Below are 13,794 nucleotides of genomic sequence, written 5' to 3'. Positions count from 1 at the left end.
TACCCAGATTTGGCAAAAGTTAGAGTAGAATCTTTGTGTGAAAAGCTAAAAAGGTCTCCCAGAATATGTAGTCAAAAATTGTATTGACCTTCTTGAATCAGCAATATTAAATGACATTTCACACAAAAAGAAGCTCATTGACTTTATATATTTAGTAACTTTTTTTTTTTTTTTTCCTCCTGGCGATAGACGTCATGAAAACAAACTTTTTCCAGTAAAGAAACTTTTGGCTTTCACTAGAATCTTATTAAAAAAAAAAAAAAAATCAGAATGTGATAGTTTAAATAACTTATTTGAACTGTTACCCTCAAGACAGAAATAATTTTCCTGGTATTGGGTCACAATGATCTTTCTTCCTGTTGTCAAAAAGAGCTAAAAATCCACAAAATTGAGCAACCATGGTGGCCTGCTCTGAAACCATAGCAATGGGAATAGAAAGTCCCTAAACCAAAACCCCCTTAAACATAAATAAGCCAATCTTGAATTTAGTCATTGTTCCAAGTGGAACTCCAACAGAATAGAAAGTTAAACAGTAACTTAGTGGTAGCTGATAGGATAAAGGTATAACCTCTAGTTACCTTAGGTAATTTTAATACTAAAAATCACACCCCTAGGAGGAGATTTTATATATAAATATAAGACTGTGGGAGCATACTTAAGAGACAATGGACATATATTGAACCAGCCATGTGAGGAAGCAGACTGGTTGTAGGCCGTCACCCTTGAAGTTACCTTGAGGAGAGAAAAACAGGAGCGACAGTGACTGTTTCACACGAATTGAGAAAAACAAGCCTGAAGGAACCGGACAAGCAGGTGGGAAAACAGAGATTAGATGAACCAATCAGGAAAGAAACCGAGTCTCATGCTCACCTCGTGCACAGGACTATTAACCAATCAACTAATGCGTGAACGTGTGTAGGGATAGATAAATTGTATATAAGGGACAGTAGAATATCAATAAAATGGCTTCTGTATGATTCACATTGGATCGTGTGAAGTCCAGTTTCTCTCCTTATAAGACCACCTTAGTATAATGAGCCAGCCAGAAATTAGGACATGCTCAAATGAGTTTTTGTTATATAATTACAAGTGACCAATCAGCTATTTTGACGTGATTTTTCTTCATTACCTTTTTGTATAAAAGACCCTATGTGTTTCCTAAAAGGTCTGCTGGCTGCGCTAGATGCCTAGCACCCTATTCTGCAGAATTGAAATAAAGACAAATACCTCAACTCAGGTTGTTGATTGGCTCTCGCACACCAGGTGATGAACCCTTATTTTAAGAAAAACACTACTTCTCTAAATTCAAACAGCTCGCTCTCTGACTCTCTCCACCGCCAAAGCAAAAAACACTTGAATAAGTAATCCTCCTTAAACACCTGCAGTATGCTACTAATGCAATACTCTAATGGTCTTCACAGCAGTACTGTCTTCCAGTGTGTTACCAGTGTGTTTTGCTATGCAAAATAAGAAATGAAACCGTCCACTTACAGACATTTTTTTGAGAGTTCTTGTAAATACATGTATATTTCTGAAGAAAAAAATACCTTGTTATTGAAACAAATGTGATTTTTGTGCTTTCTTATTGCCACAGTAAGAAAAAATTTAAAAACCTTCACATTATCAAATAATTACACCCAAATGTATGAAATTAAAATGATTGAAATGATGATTTATGTACCGTATCGCTAAGGGAATAATATTGTATAGTGTGTATATGTATATTGTATATGTATATTTTGCTCATAAAATTATAACTGACTCCATATGAAAGTCAAGCTTGAAGCTTACTTTTAAAAAAAAAAAAACAGACACTGTTCAAAACAGTGTGGTTATTGTTACAGGGGAAGAAAAAGAAAAAAAATCAAATAGAATCAAATGCATGATAGAATCCTTAATACTCTAAGTGAGCTGTCCATATTCTGCCTTTATCAAAATAACTAACTAAATAAATAAAAAAACAGGCAACACAAAAGAAAAAAAAAATCTGAGGGTCTCTGTTATTTAAAATTCTACTAGCAAGTGTGAAAAAGTCAAAGCCATTTGGATGTTCTCAGCTGTTGGCACTTTCATAGCGATACTTATCAGGCTTCCAGCTATCTATGGTCAAGAGATCTGGTGAATTAGAAATAACTACTTTTAGCTGATTAGGTGCTATGTATAAGCAAATTGGTGTTTGCAGAACACGTAATGTTCTTTTGATGATTTTCATTGTAATTATGTTGTATCACTGTGTCTTTACTGTACCTTTTCATATCATGTTAAATCATGACCTATCCATATACTTGCTGTGACAAGGCCAAACTCTATGTGATGAAATCTAACCCAGACCCAGGGACAGGAATAAAAAAACCATTCTTGCCTCCTTCCTCCTACAAAGTAACCTTTGTGGAAATTACTGATATATCTTATACCTAGAAACAGAAAGCAACCCCGTTCACATTTGAACCAGTTTTAATGAGGATTTAAATTCAATGTCAGAATAAAATCCAAAACGGAATTATTCTTGTCAGATTGTTGGACATCTCGGGAGACACCATGATTATGCACGACCCTTCACCACTACGAGCTATTTCAGAATTGAGCAAAGAGAAAAGAGGTATTTCAAAGCTATTTGAAATAGCACAGTTTTCCCAGTTCTTCTCCCAGTAACATCTATTCACCAAATGCATGTTTACCAAATGTATAAAATCAGATTTATATTTTTCAGCATCTTTAGGACTTTTGTTTAGATTTTTTGTCTGTATGTTTTGTTGCATATTTGTTTTCCCCTATTCATAATAATTCTATGAATAGACTAATTGTTTCAGTTGGTACAAATTTGTGTTCTGGGAAAATAAAATGCAAACTAATAAATTTTACCCTGGCTAATTTATTAAAATGGAGAGAGAATACATCAAAGAAAGAAAAAACAATTAGGAAATTCCATGCGCAAAGTGCATGTGAACAGATTGCTTGTTATTGTAAGTTCCATTTTGCCATGCCAGACTTCAGAGGACAATAAGCAGCTGTGTCCTTGGAAATCTACCCCTGGAACTACTAATTTGATTTGGTCCTTATTTTTTTTCTTGTTTCTTCTCTCTCCTTTATATAGCTATTAAAAAAAAACAAAACCAAAAACAAACAAAAAACCCAACAACAACAAAAAAAAACCAAGCCCAACCCCCAAATACCAACTCAATCAGACACACAGACACACACATACATGACCCTACACAGATATTTTAAGTACATAGCCAATACAAGGATAGGAAAAAAGATAGAGCAAAACTAAAACTTGATGATTAAAATTTTTTCATTGCAAAATAAATATTTTCTACTATATTCTAAATCTACCAGCTTTTCTCATTATCACTATACTCAAAATAGTGATTAATTTATTTTTAGGATGGGGCATTTGGTTTTTTTTTTTCTAGTTTTTTAGCAGCAATAGTACCTGTAGCCTCTGGGTTCAATATTCCTACCATGCACTACTCAGAATTGTGACTCTAGCATTGTTTATACAATTTACATTAAACTGTAATGGAATGAGAAATCAGATCTGTTGACTTGAAATTTCTCAGAGTGAAGAGAGCTCCTATCTATTTCACTTAAAGGTCAGGATAAATTCCTTGCAGGAAATATGGGATTTAAGGATTTAATTATTACTTATCTGTATTCTGGTGGGGGGATGTTAGCAGTTTACAAGTCTCTACTGGGATTTAGTTTCTGTTGCTTGCCTCAATTCAATGGAAGTACACCCAGTAACTTCAGTGTTTGTTTCTCTTTCTTTTTTCTCAACCCCTTTTTTTTCCCCCTCTCTATACCAAAATCAGTGAGCAATACAAATATATTTGCAGGTTTTGTTAAAAAAACTTTTCCTTGCCTCTTTTCCTGTTATGGAGGCACAGTTATTTGGTCTCATTTTAAGTCTGGGTGCTAAAACTTTTTGTCAGAACAGTGAGTTCTGTGACTTGTTCCTATCAAAAAAATATTATTTATTCTGCCTGCACCTTCAAATCCCCAAAGCTTTGTATAGATAATTGCATTCTATGCGCAGTTGTGAGCATGACAATAAGCAATCAGTCAATTCCATTACTGTGAGGGCTATACCCAATGTCATTTGCTTCTCTGTAACACATGCACAACACACTCTGAGTTCCAGTGTTTTCCTGTTATTATATTTTAAATCATACAGCTAACAATAGCTTTATAGTGACTTGGAAGCATATCTGCTATGAATACAAATACCAAGAGAGTAATGATTTTATTTTAAAAAGCAGAAGTTTGATTTATAAGGGGATAAGCAGGTCAGAAAATACAACTTTGTTTCTTTCATTATTAATAATAGTAATTAATATTATTATATAAAATATTATAAAAAGAAATTGTATGCCTATGGTCAGAACATTATTTTCCTCTGTTAATGTCCACCATCAAAACCAAATGAAAGGGCAAGAATGTAGTGGTTAGAAGTTGTTCTCTTTTTATACTATAATAGTAAATCTCTTGATTTTTAATGGGGTTAAACGAAGAAACCCATAGAACTTACTTACAAATTTATCTTTGGCACAATGCCAGAATTGTAAAAAAAATATCCTTTTTAACCACCTGAAAAGAATAGCACTAGATAATACAGTGTTCTAGACCTCACATTTATGGAGTGCTGTGCTTATCTGTTGACACAAAGCTGGTGTAAAAGTACTTTCCCTTACCTCTGGGATTTTTCCCCAAACAAGGGGGAATCCCGAAATGGCAGAAAGCCACCAGAATAATCCCTGCTGTTTTTCTCAGCAAAAGGTGGAGGCATACACTAGCTTATTCTAAGGAATGAGGTTGCTGTCCTTGTGTTTTCAACATTAGAGACAAAAGGCAGTCTAAATAAAACATGTATGGAATTCTATACATTTTCATGCTGCATTATTCTGACAGTCCTTTTTCTGCAATGTTGAGGACGATATCTCACTCATGGACTGACTTTCTGTACATATATACATTAAAAATAAGTAGAGACAGTCAGGAACTCTTTTAACTTACTGCAAAACATTTTGATTAGCACATTGATTGTAGAGTCAAGATGAACTTCTGTGAAAATATTCTGTTCAAATATTCACTAGATATACACAACCTCACCTGAAGAGGGGAATGCATAACTTATTTGAAACTCAGTTTGGAACGGGGATTTGAAGCAGAGTCTCCAGTATGCTCTGACCATAATGTCAATAGTTTTTCTAGAGTATTTATGTCTTAATCTTGCAGTCTGATAAGCAACTCAGCAGTCAGTTAGTTCTATTATATTCTCTGCAGCACTAAATTATCTCTCTTCTAATGACTATCTAGCCTAATGTATAGGTTAATCATTTGGTACAAATTGTAAAAGTTCCAGCATTGCAAGGTTGGGTGCTCATAACACATGATTACTGGTTACTCACTTGCACTGTCATAGATAAAAGTTTAATTTACATTGTAGTAGGGCTTTTTGAAAGGAGCTCTCTGAATTTAGAATAGAGTATCTTATCAGAGAAGTATGGCTTTGCAGTGGGAGAAATATTTATTTTTCCATAAAAAAAAAAAGGGAAAATCCTTAATTTTCTCCCAAATTGGACAAGAAAAATTTTGAAGGTTGAAATATATCATTAGATCAAAAGAGAAGATTTGGGTTTTTTTTTGTTTTTTTTTTTCTCTAACTCTTTTTTTTTTTTTTTTTTTTTTTTCCCCTCCTCAATATATGCATGCATATTCTGGATTCTAACTGCATGTTTTGATAAAGATGTGATTTTCCTTTTTTTCCCTAGAGCAATACATATTTTAGTCCCTTTGTCAAAATACACACTCTGAATGCTATATTGTTTTTCCTTTATACATATACATGTGCATGTACTCCAGTGGGGAGTTCTTCAGTGCATGATGCCTCTGTATCTCCCATATCTCATAAAACTTGGCAAGGAGGAAAATTTTCTGAAAGTCACAGGCTTTGGAAATACTAGAGTAGAATCACAGTGACATCACTATTATTGCAGCAGTTTACATAGAAAATATTGCTCTTGTTTGCAAGATGAATAATGGCTTTTACCACTCGAAAATACTACCACTACTACTATGGAGAGATGCTTTTTAAAATATATATTGCTCTTTTGTAAGAAAAATACAACTGTTTTCAGATTATGATGAAATTACTGCCTGAATTTTCTTGAAATTATCATAAACTTGCATACTGAACATAGAAACCCAGAATCATCTTTATGTTAGTGACAATGACAGAAAAAAATGATTAAGAGACAAAGGAGAAAAAAATTTTCTGCCAACTGTTTCTCTCTCCTCACTTTTAAGGGCGGAAAGGAAATAACTTGACAAAATGTTTATTCTATGATATTTATACTTTGCACTGAATGTCAAAGGGCACAAAAGGGTATAAGGCTGAATGCTGCACTAGACAGGGTACCCCTCCTACAAAAATCAGAATCTTATAACTTGCTAAGTATTCATAACTGCTGAAGCTTATCTTTTGCTTTCTGTTAGTTTCTATCTGGCATGAATTTGAAGAACGAATATCTGGAGGAAACCTCTAATTCTGTGTAATCAAGGGTCACGGATAGTTCTTTATTGATGTCCCCACTGTAACTCCAAGCCACTTGTAAAGTTTCCTGACTGTTTCCACTGGCAAAGCAAATCCAGCAGCTGGAGAGTTAGCTCAGAGACCTACTAAACCAGGAGCTGAAGAATGAAATAAATTCTATTATTTCAGAAACTAAACTATTCCACAAGATATAACCTGGGTAGTATGGGATTTGATATTGTTGGATGAAGCAACATAAACTTCAAATTTTCTTGCTTCCCAGAAATGTAGCTATAGGAGATGACAGGGCAAGCCTACTTACAGCCACAGATTGCTGGTGGAAAAGCTATCATGGTAACAATTGATAAAAGACTGGGAGATGCTGGGCCAAAATGTAATGCACCAAACATAGATTTAGGTGTGAAAAAAATACCTAAAATTAATTTATTTTAAAGTGTGCGTGAGTGGGGATATAGCTTTGTGTATATAGAGGTTATGTAAGAAATTTTTCTTCTTTCATCAACTAAAGCAGAAATCATGACATATTCCTGATTTTAAACCATGGCCAACTTGACTGGTTGTGCATAAATAAGAGAAAATTACAAGTAAGTACCATTTTCATCTGGATGACTATTCTGATTCTGAGAATTTTAATCAACTCCTAATTTTTCATTTCAGAAAAAAAAAAAAAAAAGTTCAATATTTTATTTAGTTAGAACTGTTGAAACCAAAATTAATACTGATCTTCAATGAAATTTGAATTGAAGTCTGTACTGTGTCCGTCACTACTTTATACTTGTAAAATTAAATCTTTAAATACACACCAAAATTATCAAAGAAGGAAAGTATATTTCACATAAGAAGTAAAAGTGTCCCAGATGTTGTAATCAACCAAATACGAACCATGGCAAGCCCAGTCAGAACAATTCAAGAAACAAGGAGAAAGGTAAAAGCTAAGGAAGAAATTGAACAACTGCTATCCTACTAACAATTTTCTACCATTCAATAAAAACCTGTCACTAGGAGAGCACAGATGTAGCACCACAGAGGAAAATCTAATGTTCTCTTGTGTACAAGCCCTGACAGATTAACTGTGACTAAGCATCATTAAACTAGCAATTTGTCCAGTTAGGACGTTTTTCCACGGCTATCTTGTGAGACATCGCAGTGTTTAGTCTGAGGGAATCATTGCCACACTTTTCTGGTCCAAGTTGCACTTTTCTTACTTGACATTTTAACTTGCTTCTTCTTCTGTATTTTAAATTTAGATTTCAAACTTAAACTGATGAATGTAGGAGAAAATAAAAGAGAATCATATAGATATGATGATTTACACCTGCCCAAAATGCTGCTTTGTATAACAGCAGTCCAGGAGACAGGAAAGGCTGGCTCTGAGCCACACTTTCCTGACCCTCCCAAATTCCTTTGCTGGTGACATCTTTGGCTCAAAATGTCTCTGTGGCACTGAAAATCTTTTTTATGTTTTCCTAGCACAGTTTGTTTTTGTGATCTGTCTTTTCATTGATTCCCATTTAATACATTTTTCTCTTCTTCTTTTTTTTTTTTTTTTTTTTTTTTTTTTAAATCTCTAAAATTAGTTTTACGTGGTTTACAAGGTTGCCGACCAGTAGTGACCACTACAATTTGCATTTACAGAGTGGAACCTCCTGCTATTATCCTGTATCTGCACTTTTCCCTACCACATTTCACTCTAGAGTAGACAATTCAATTTCATGCAAAATAGCTACTGGTTATTACTATAAACCAAAACCATACCAAAACAAATTTGGACAATATTACCTGAATACCAGGTAACTGCTATCACAGCCGAACAACCTTGAATCCAACTCAGGCCAAAACAAGCCCAGGTGAGTCCCTAAACCCTTCACTGTCAGGTCAGGCTGCAACGTTTTTACTGCAACAGTACCAATAACAAACCTGTCATGCAACTGAAAACATAGCTAAAGAGAAAAAAAAACAACCTACCTGGGTCATTGTCTTGTATACTATTCTTTGCTGGAAATGTTTTAATCTGGCTAATGTTTGGGATGATTATATGGGTTGCAGCTACTGCACTAAACACAGTTTCATATATCCATTTTCAGGCCTTGATTCAGAGACTAGGAAAGATTAGTTCAGAAAGAAATTGAAAGGATTACTGTAAGAAAGCGAAGTTGGTTGGAGGGCTAAACTTCGGGATGCAATACTTTCTAGTCGTAGATAGTTTTTGCTTGATTGAGGGATGAAAGAAAAGTGATACAAGTCTATCTGTGAAAATAGTAGTGTTTTAAGGAAAAAGGCTAAGGCTGTACCAGGATGGGTCTAGGCAGATCATAGAGAAGGACTGTTCCTGACAGCATTTTTTGATAAAGGTCTGAATATTCTATTTTGAGCATTATTTTACTTTCACAACAAAAGATTTGGTATTTTATTAGTGTTGGAAGGAGCTTTCCTAGAGATGTATGGAAAGTCATTGCAACATAGAAACTATTTAGATTTTAGAAAATTGTATTTTTATACAGAATACTGTGTGGGATTCAGGGAAAAGAATGAGTTGCTTAAACCACAAATAAACTGACAATGTTTTCCTCCTGAATATGAGGCAACAATTATTAGCAGCATGAATGTGACATTATAAGTAACTGAATACCTTATACTCTGACACACATGACAATAATATGTGTACATAATATATAATTTTCTTCTAAAATAACACCTCTTTATGTTTTCTATATACTCTTTTACTACTAGGTTCTTATAATTTCATGTATTCCTTTCTATACAATAATTTTAGCAAAGCCCAGTTTGTCTGTGTTAGAAAGTTTACCCTTCATGTTATATAATCTCAAAATTTTCAGTTAAATTATTTATTTACAGTGTTTGGGACTTCAAATCTCAATTTTAATTTAGAAATATTTCTAGCTTTCACAGTTTCAAAGAAGGTCATGGGAATATAACTTTTCTTCATCCTTGAAGAACAAGAAACAACGTTTCTCTACAAATGGGATAAAACCCCTCCGGTGTTTGAACTAGCCAATTTGAGAACAACTTTTTGTTTTTAAGAGCTAGATCACAAAGATACAGTGAACACAATGTCTTTAGCCTGTATTTTAAGAAATACTGGTATCAGTAGTGTTGCTTGTATAAAATGTCCCTCCTATAACCTATGAAAATGTTATGTAAAAATGACTGTCTACAATCAGTCCTTAAAATTAAATATGTACATAAGCCATGAAAAGTCCAGCAAAGGCAGGTATATTACACACCATTAAACCTCCAAGTATCTTTTTTTTTTTTTCCCTAGGTGAAACTACAAAAGCAGCTGGACTGTCTTACAGCACAAATTAATCCAAGAATTTAAAAAAAAAAAAAAAAGGAAAAAAAAAGAAAAAAAAAAGAAAAAAATCTCCAAACCACACACAAGAAAAAACACAACAAAGAAACAAACTGTAGCAGCAAAGGCACAGGTAAATCATCGCTGAACTTGGCCAAATATATTTAATAAACACTTGGATGAAAAATTAAAACTGCCTTGTATCTTAATGGGAGACTGTGTTTGGAAGGATCAAACATGCATTAGAGCAATACAGTCACCAGTAGCTGTCAGTTCAGCCAAATGACTTAGCTGCAGGATGCCTTCTGTGCGTCATAAAGCCTCCTCAAACTGACAAACGTTCTGCCACTTGCTGCAGATGCATGGCTATTGTGCACAGCAAGGACTGAATATGTCATTACAACCCCATGTATCCCTAATTTGTATTGTCACGTGAGAGCTCAAACCTGGAATGAGGCCCTGAAGGCACAAGAACTAATGAACTCTGCTTGGCATTGGAACAGTAATCCATCACCGACATGCGGTGGACGTTTTCTTTAGATTGTGTTGATGAAATTTTTCTAATCTCTCATGCCAAATGACATATTTTTAACTGTGCAAGTCAGAGTGTTCTCCTAACATTAACCTTCCCATAACAAAATACACTATGGTTAGAATATTCTAAGCTAATTTGAAGTATTTCTCGTTGAAACAAGGGAGGAGATGAAGGAAAAAAAAAAAAAAAAAGAAAAAAGACAAAAGACAAGAGAAAAAGAATATATTAGCTCAGTCTTCCCTGTTTATCTATGGACTTAGAAAATAAATATAGAACTAAATGAACCCTGTTATAATAGTAACATTTATCTAAAACCAAATAGACACGCATGGATTTCGGTAGCAGGCCAGTTTCATTAACATGAATATTAATATTAATGTCAACACTAACATCAAGTGGATAATATTATGCTAATCCATTAAATTTTAACTATCTTTTTTTTTCCCCAATCCTACTAAATTTGGTACAAAGGCTTTCAGATTGCCAGTTTTCTGCAGAAAAACCTTTGCCTCAATACAAGTTTCAAAATCAGGAGATTCTAGAAAGGCTTTTCATTAAAAATTAGCTTCCCCGACTTTGTATTTTTTTCTGAAATAAGTAACTATTATATTTTTTAAAGGAGTTGGACAAACGTTTACATGATTTTTTTTCTTGTTTTATGTTTTTCCAAGATTATATTTTAATTCCTTTACCCCTATTTTGATAATCCTAATGAGATCCAACTTTATGGATGTACCATGAGGAAGATTTCAGGTTATCTACTTTCATTACCCATTGCTTGCTCCAAGCTGCCCCATCTTTTACAGTATAGGATAGTTAGCAAGACTAAGGGTGATTTGTATCAGAGAAAAGCTAGACTTGAAAACAAAACAAGCCTGACTGGGTCTATCCAGTTCAACAGACAATAGTAGCCAGACAACAGATATTTAGTGAAACAAGCAAAACTTCTTTCCCTGACACACTCTCAGTTTTCCTCACTCAGACCCTTAGGACTTCCAGAACCTGCATCCAAGTCACCATGTTGCAGTAACCAACGTGTCACTGTTACTAGTAGTGGACCTTACACCAAGAATGTTCTGAAACCTTTTTTCAAATATCCGATGTATTTATCCTCCATATAACTATTAGAATCACCTTCAAATCCTAGGCTGATGGCATCCATGGGATTTGAACCTTATGATGTGACAGTGGCTCTTTCCTTCTCTTTTTCTGTTAGCTCAGATGCCTATCGCCAAACTGAATCAGTAACATCTCAGTGTAATGGGAACTGGAGTGCAGTTTTTGCTCCCAAACTTCTATGTTATTTATGCACACTGTTTGTTACTCTTTCTTTTTTAGAGTGGAAGAAAGGAAGGTTTCTAAGGAGAAAGAATATGGGAATTTATATCTCATTCCTTTCCTAGATGTTTAGCTGTTAAATGAGAGACATAGCCCTGTCCTGACTTAATTTTGAACAAAGTCTGATCCATCAGAAAAATTCTCAGAACATCTGGCAGATCAAGCCAAGCTTCAGATGCAAAAGCTGATCAGCCATTTATGTTTCAAAGTATGAGGGGCTATTATAAATCCTGGAGTTAACAGTTCATGCTAACCCTGTCAATCCTTCTACATCTCAGTATATTTCATTTCAGTTACATTTCTGATCCTTGCAATGAAACAGTACTGGTTTTGAGAACTAGTTTTGAGAGTGCAGTTAGTTAGAAGAGACCTAACTGAAAAGTAAAATTACTGAAAATAAAATTGGTTCTGTTCTCAAACAAGGACAAAGACTTTTTTCTAACCTGTGCAGGAGTACCTTGTGAAAAGCCTAAAAATTAGAATTATGCTTTAATCTGAGTGTGTTGATAAAGACAAGAGCATTTTAAACTCATAATGACCTCTTAACTGAAAACTTACATTATGATGAGTATTAAAATAATAATAACCCAAGTGAAGAATACCTACTGAATTTAGAGAAAGAGTTGTTGCAGAGGAGTACTTTGTCCTTGATTCTGGACTAAAGTCAGGCTAGCTCATAACTGTGATCTCTTCTGCCTTAAACTTACTAAAATAGTACCAAAGAAATTTTATTCAAAGTGTGTCATTGAACAAGGTGCTAGATCATCTAGGCCCTTTTTCCCACAAAAGGGAATGATCTTCTGAGGTCCCTTCTAACCTGGGCTATTCTATGATTCTCTGATTCTATTCATCTAGTGCATTTAGTTTAAGATGGAATGCTAAAACGTGCCCTCAGACAAATAGTCCTTAAAATTTAGATTTGCCTTAAGGAGCCATGCCTAAGTGTCACCTAGTACCCATCTTGAGACAGGATGACATACTTTCTTTATAGCAATAAGTTATTTAAAAGTGAAAGGGCTAGACTATTATATTCAATTCTAGTTATAGTTTGGCAGAAATATTTAGGCAGAAAATTCCATCAAGTATTGAAACCCACTGAAGCACAGTCCTGGGGCTGTTGAATTGAAACTGGTACTTCCTGATGTTTGCATGCCCTGTGCACTGGATATATTTTTTATTTTTTTTTCTCTGAGGAGCAGTGGGTCAATTGCTAAAAGCTCACTGCAGCTGCAGAGTTGACCTACCACAACATGCACATGACCTTCAAAATCCAACCTGAATGCACACTTGTTACGCTGCTCCTGACCAGAAGAAGCTAAGCCTCTACTTCACTGTCCATTATTTCACTATTTCATTTTGCCTAATGATTTTTATCTACCCATTTGGCTTATTTTTAATATCCTTTTCTTGACCCACAGAATGATCATCCTTAATGACACTAATACCTGGTATCTTCAATCCCACCATTTAAACTACTGTTAAACCAAGTGCTGTAATGAGACCCTTCAAGAAAACTATTCTGTGGAAATTGATAAATTATGATCTTATGTTTTTCCAGAGTTATGTTAAATGATCAGTCCCCACTGCACAAGACAAGGAGTATTGTATGTGGAACAATTCTTGTTAGGATGCTTGGCAGCAATTTCATCCAAATAACTTCAGTACAGACAGCTACTATATTTTTGGAAAACTGTTCATCTGACCTTGCTTCTTCTGATTTCAGAAGATTTACATTATTACAGATAAAAATTAATTAACATGCAGATAATAAATCCCCATTTCACTTCTATTAAGCTACTTTTCTTTTTAATACTGAGCTTTTATTAATCACATTTATGTCATAATTGTATTTTGCATTCTTATGTTTTAATTTTGTTTAAAATACTCACTTTTTCAAAATAGGGATTTATGCTTCTTTTTCTCAATAATGCAATGGGAAATAGCTGCTTACTTAATTATTTTTAGAACAGAAGTTTTCTTTGGGAAAAAAATGCCAAGATTGTATTTTTTCAGTATCTAATTGAAGTGCAAATTCAAAGTTTTCCACAGAAA

The sequence above is a fragment of the Charadrius vociferus genome, unplaced genomic scaffold (assembly GCF_000708025.1).
Source record: "Charadrius vociferus isolate BGI_N301 unplaced genomic scaffold, ASM70802v2 scaffold65, whole genome shotgun sequence".
NCBI classification, from domain to species: domain Eukaryota; kingdom Metazoa; phylum Chordata; class Aves; order Charadriiformes; family Charadriidae; genus Charadrius; species Charadrius vociferus.
This window is presented reverse-complemented; position numbering follows the sequence as displayed.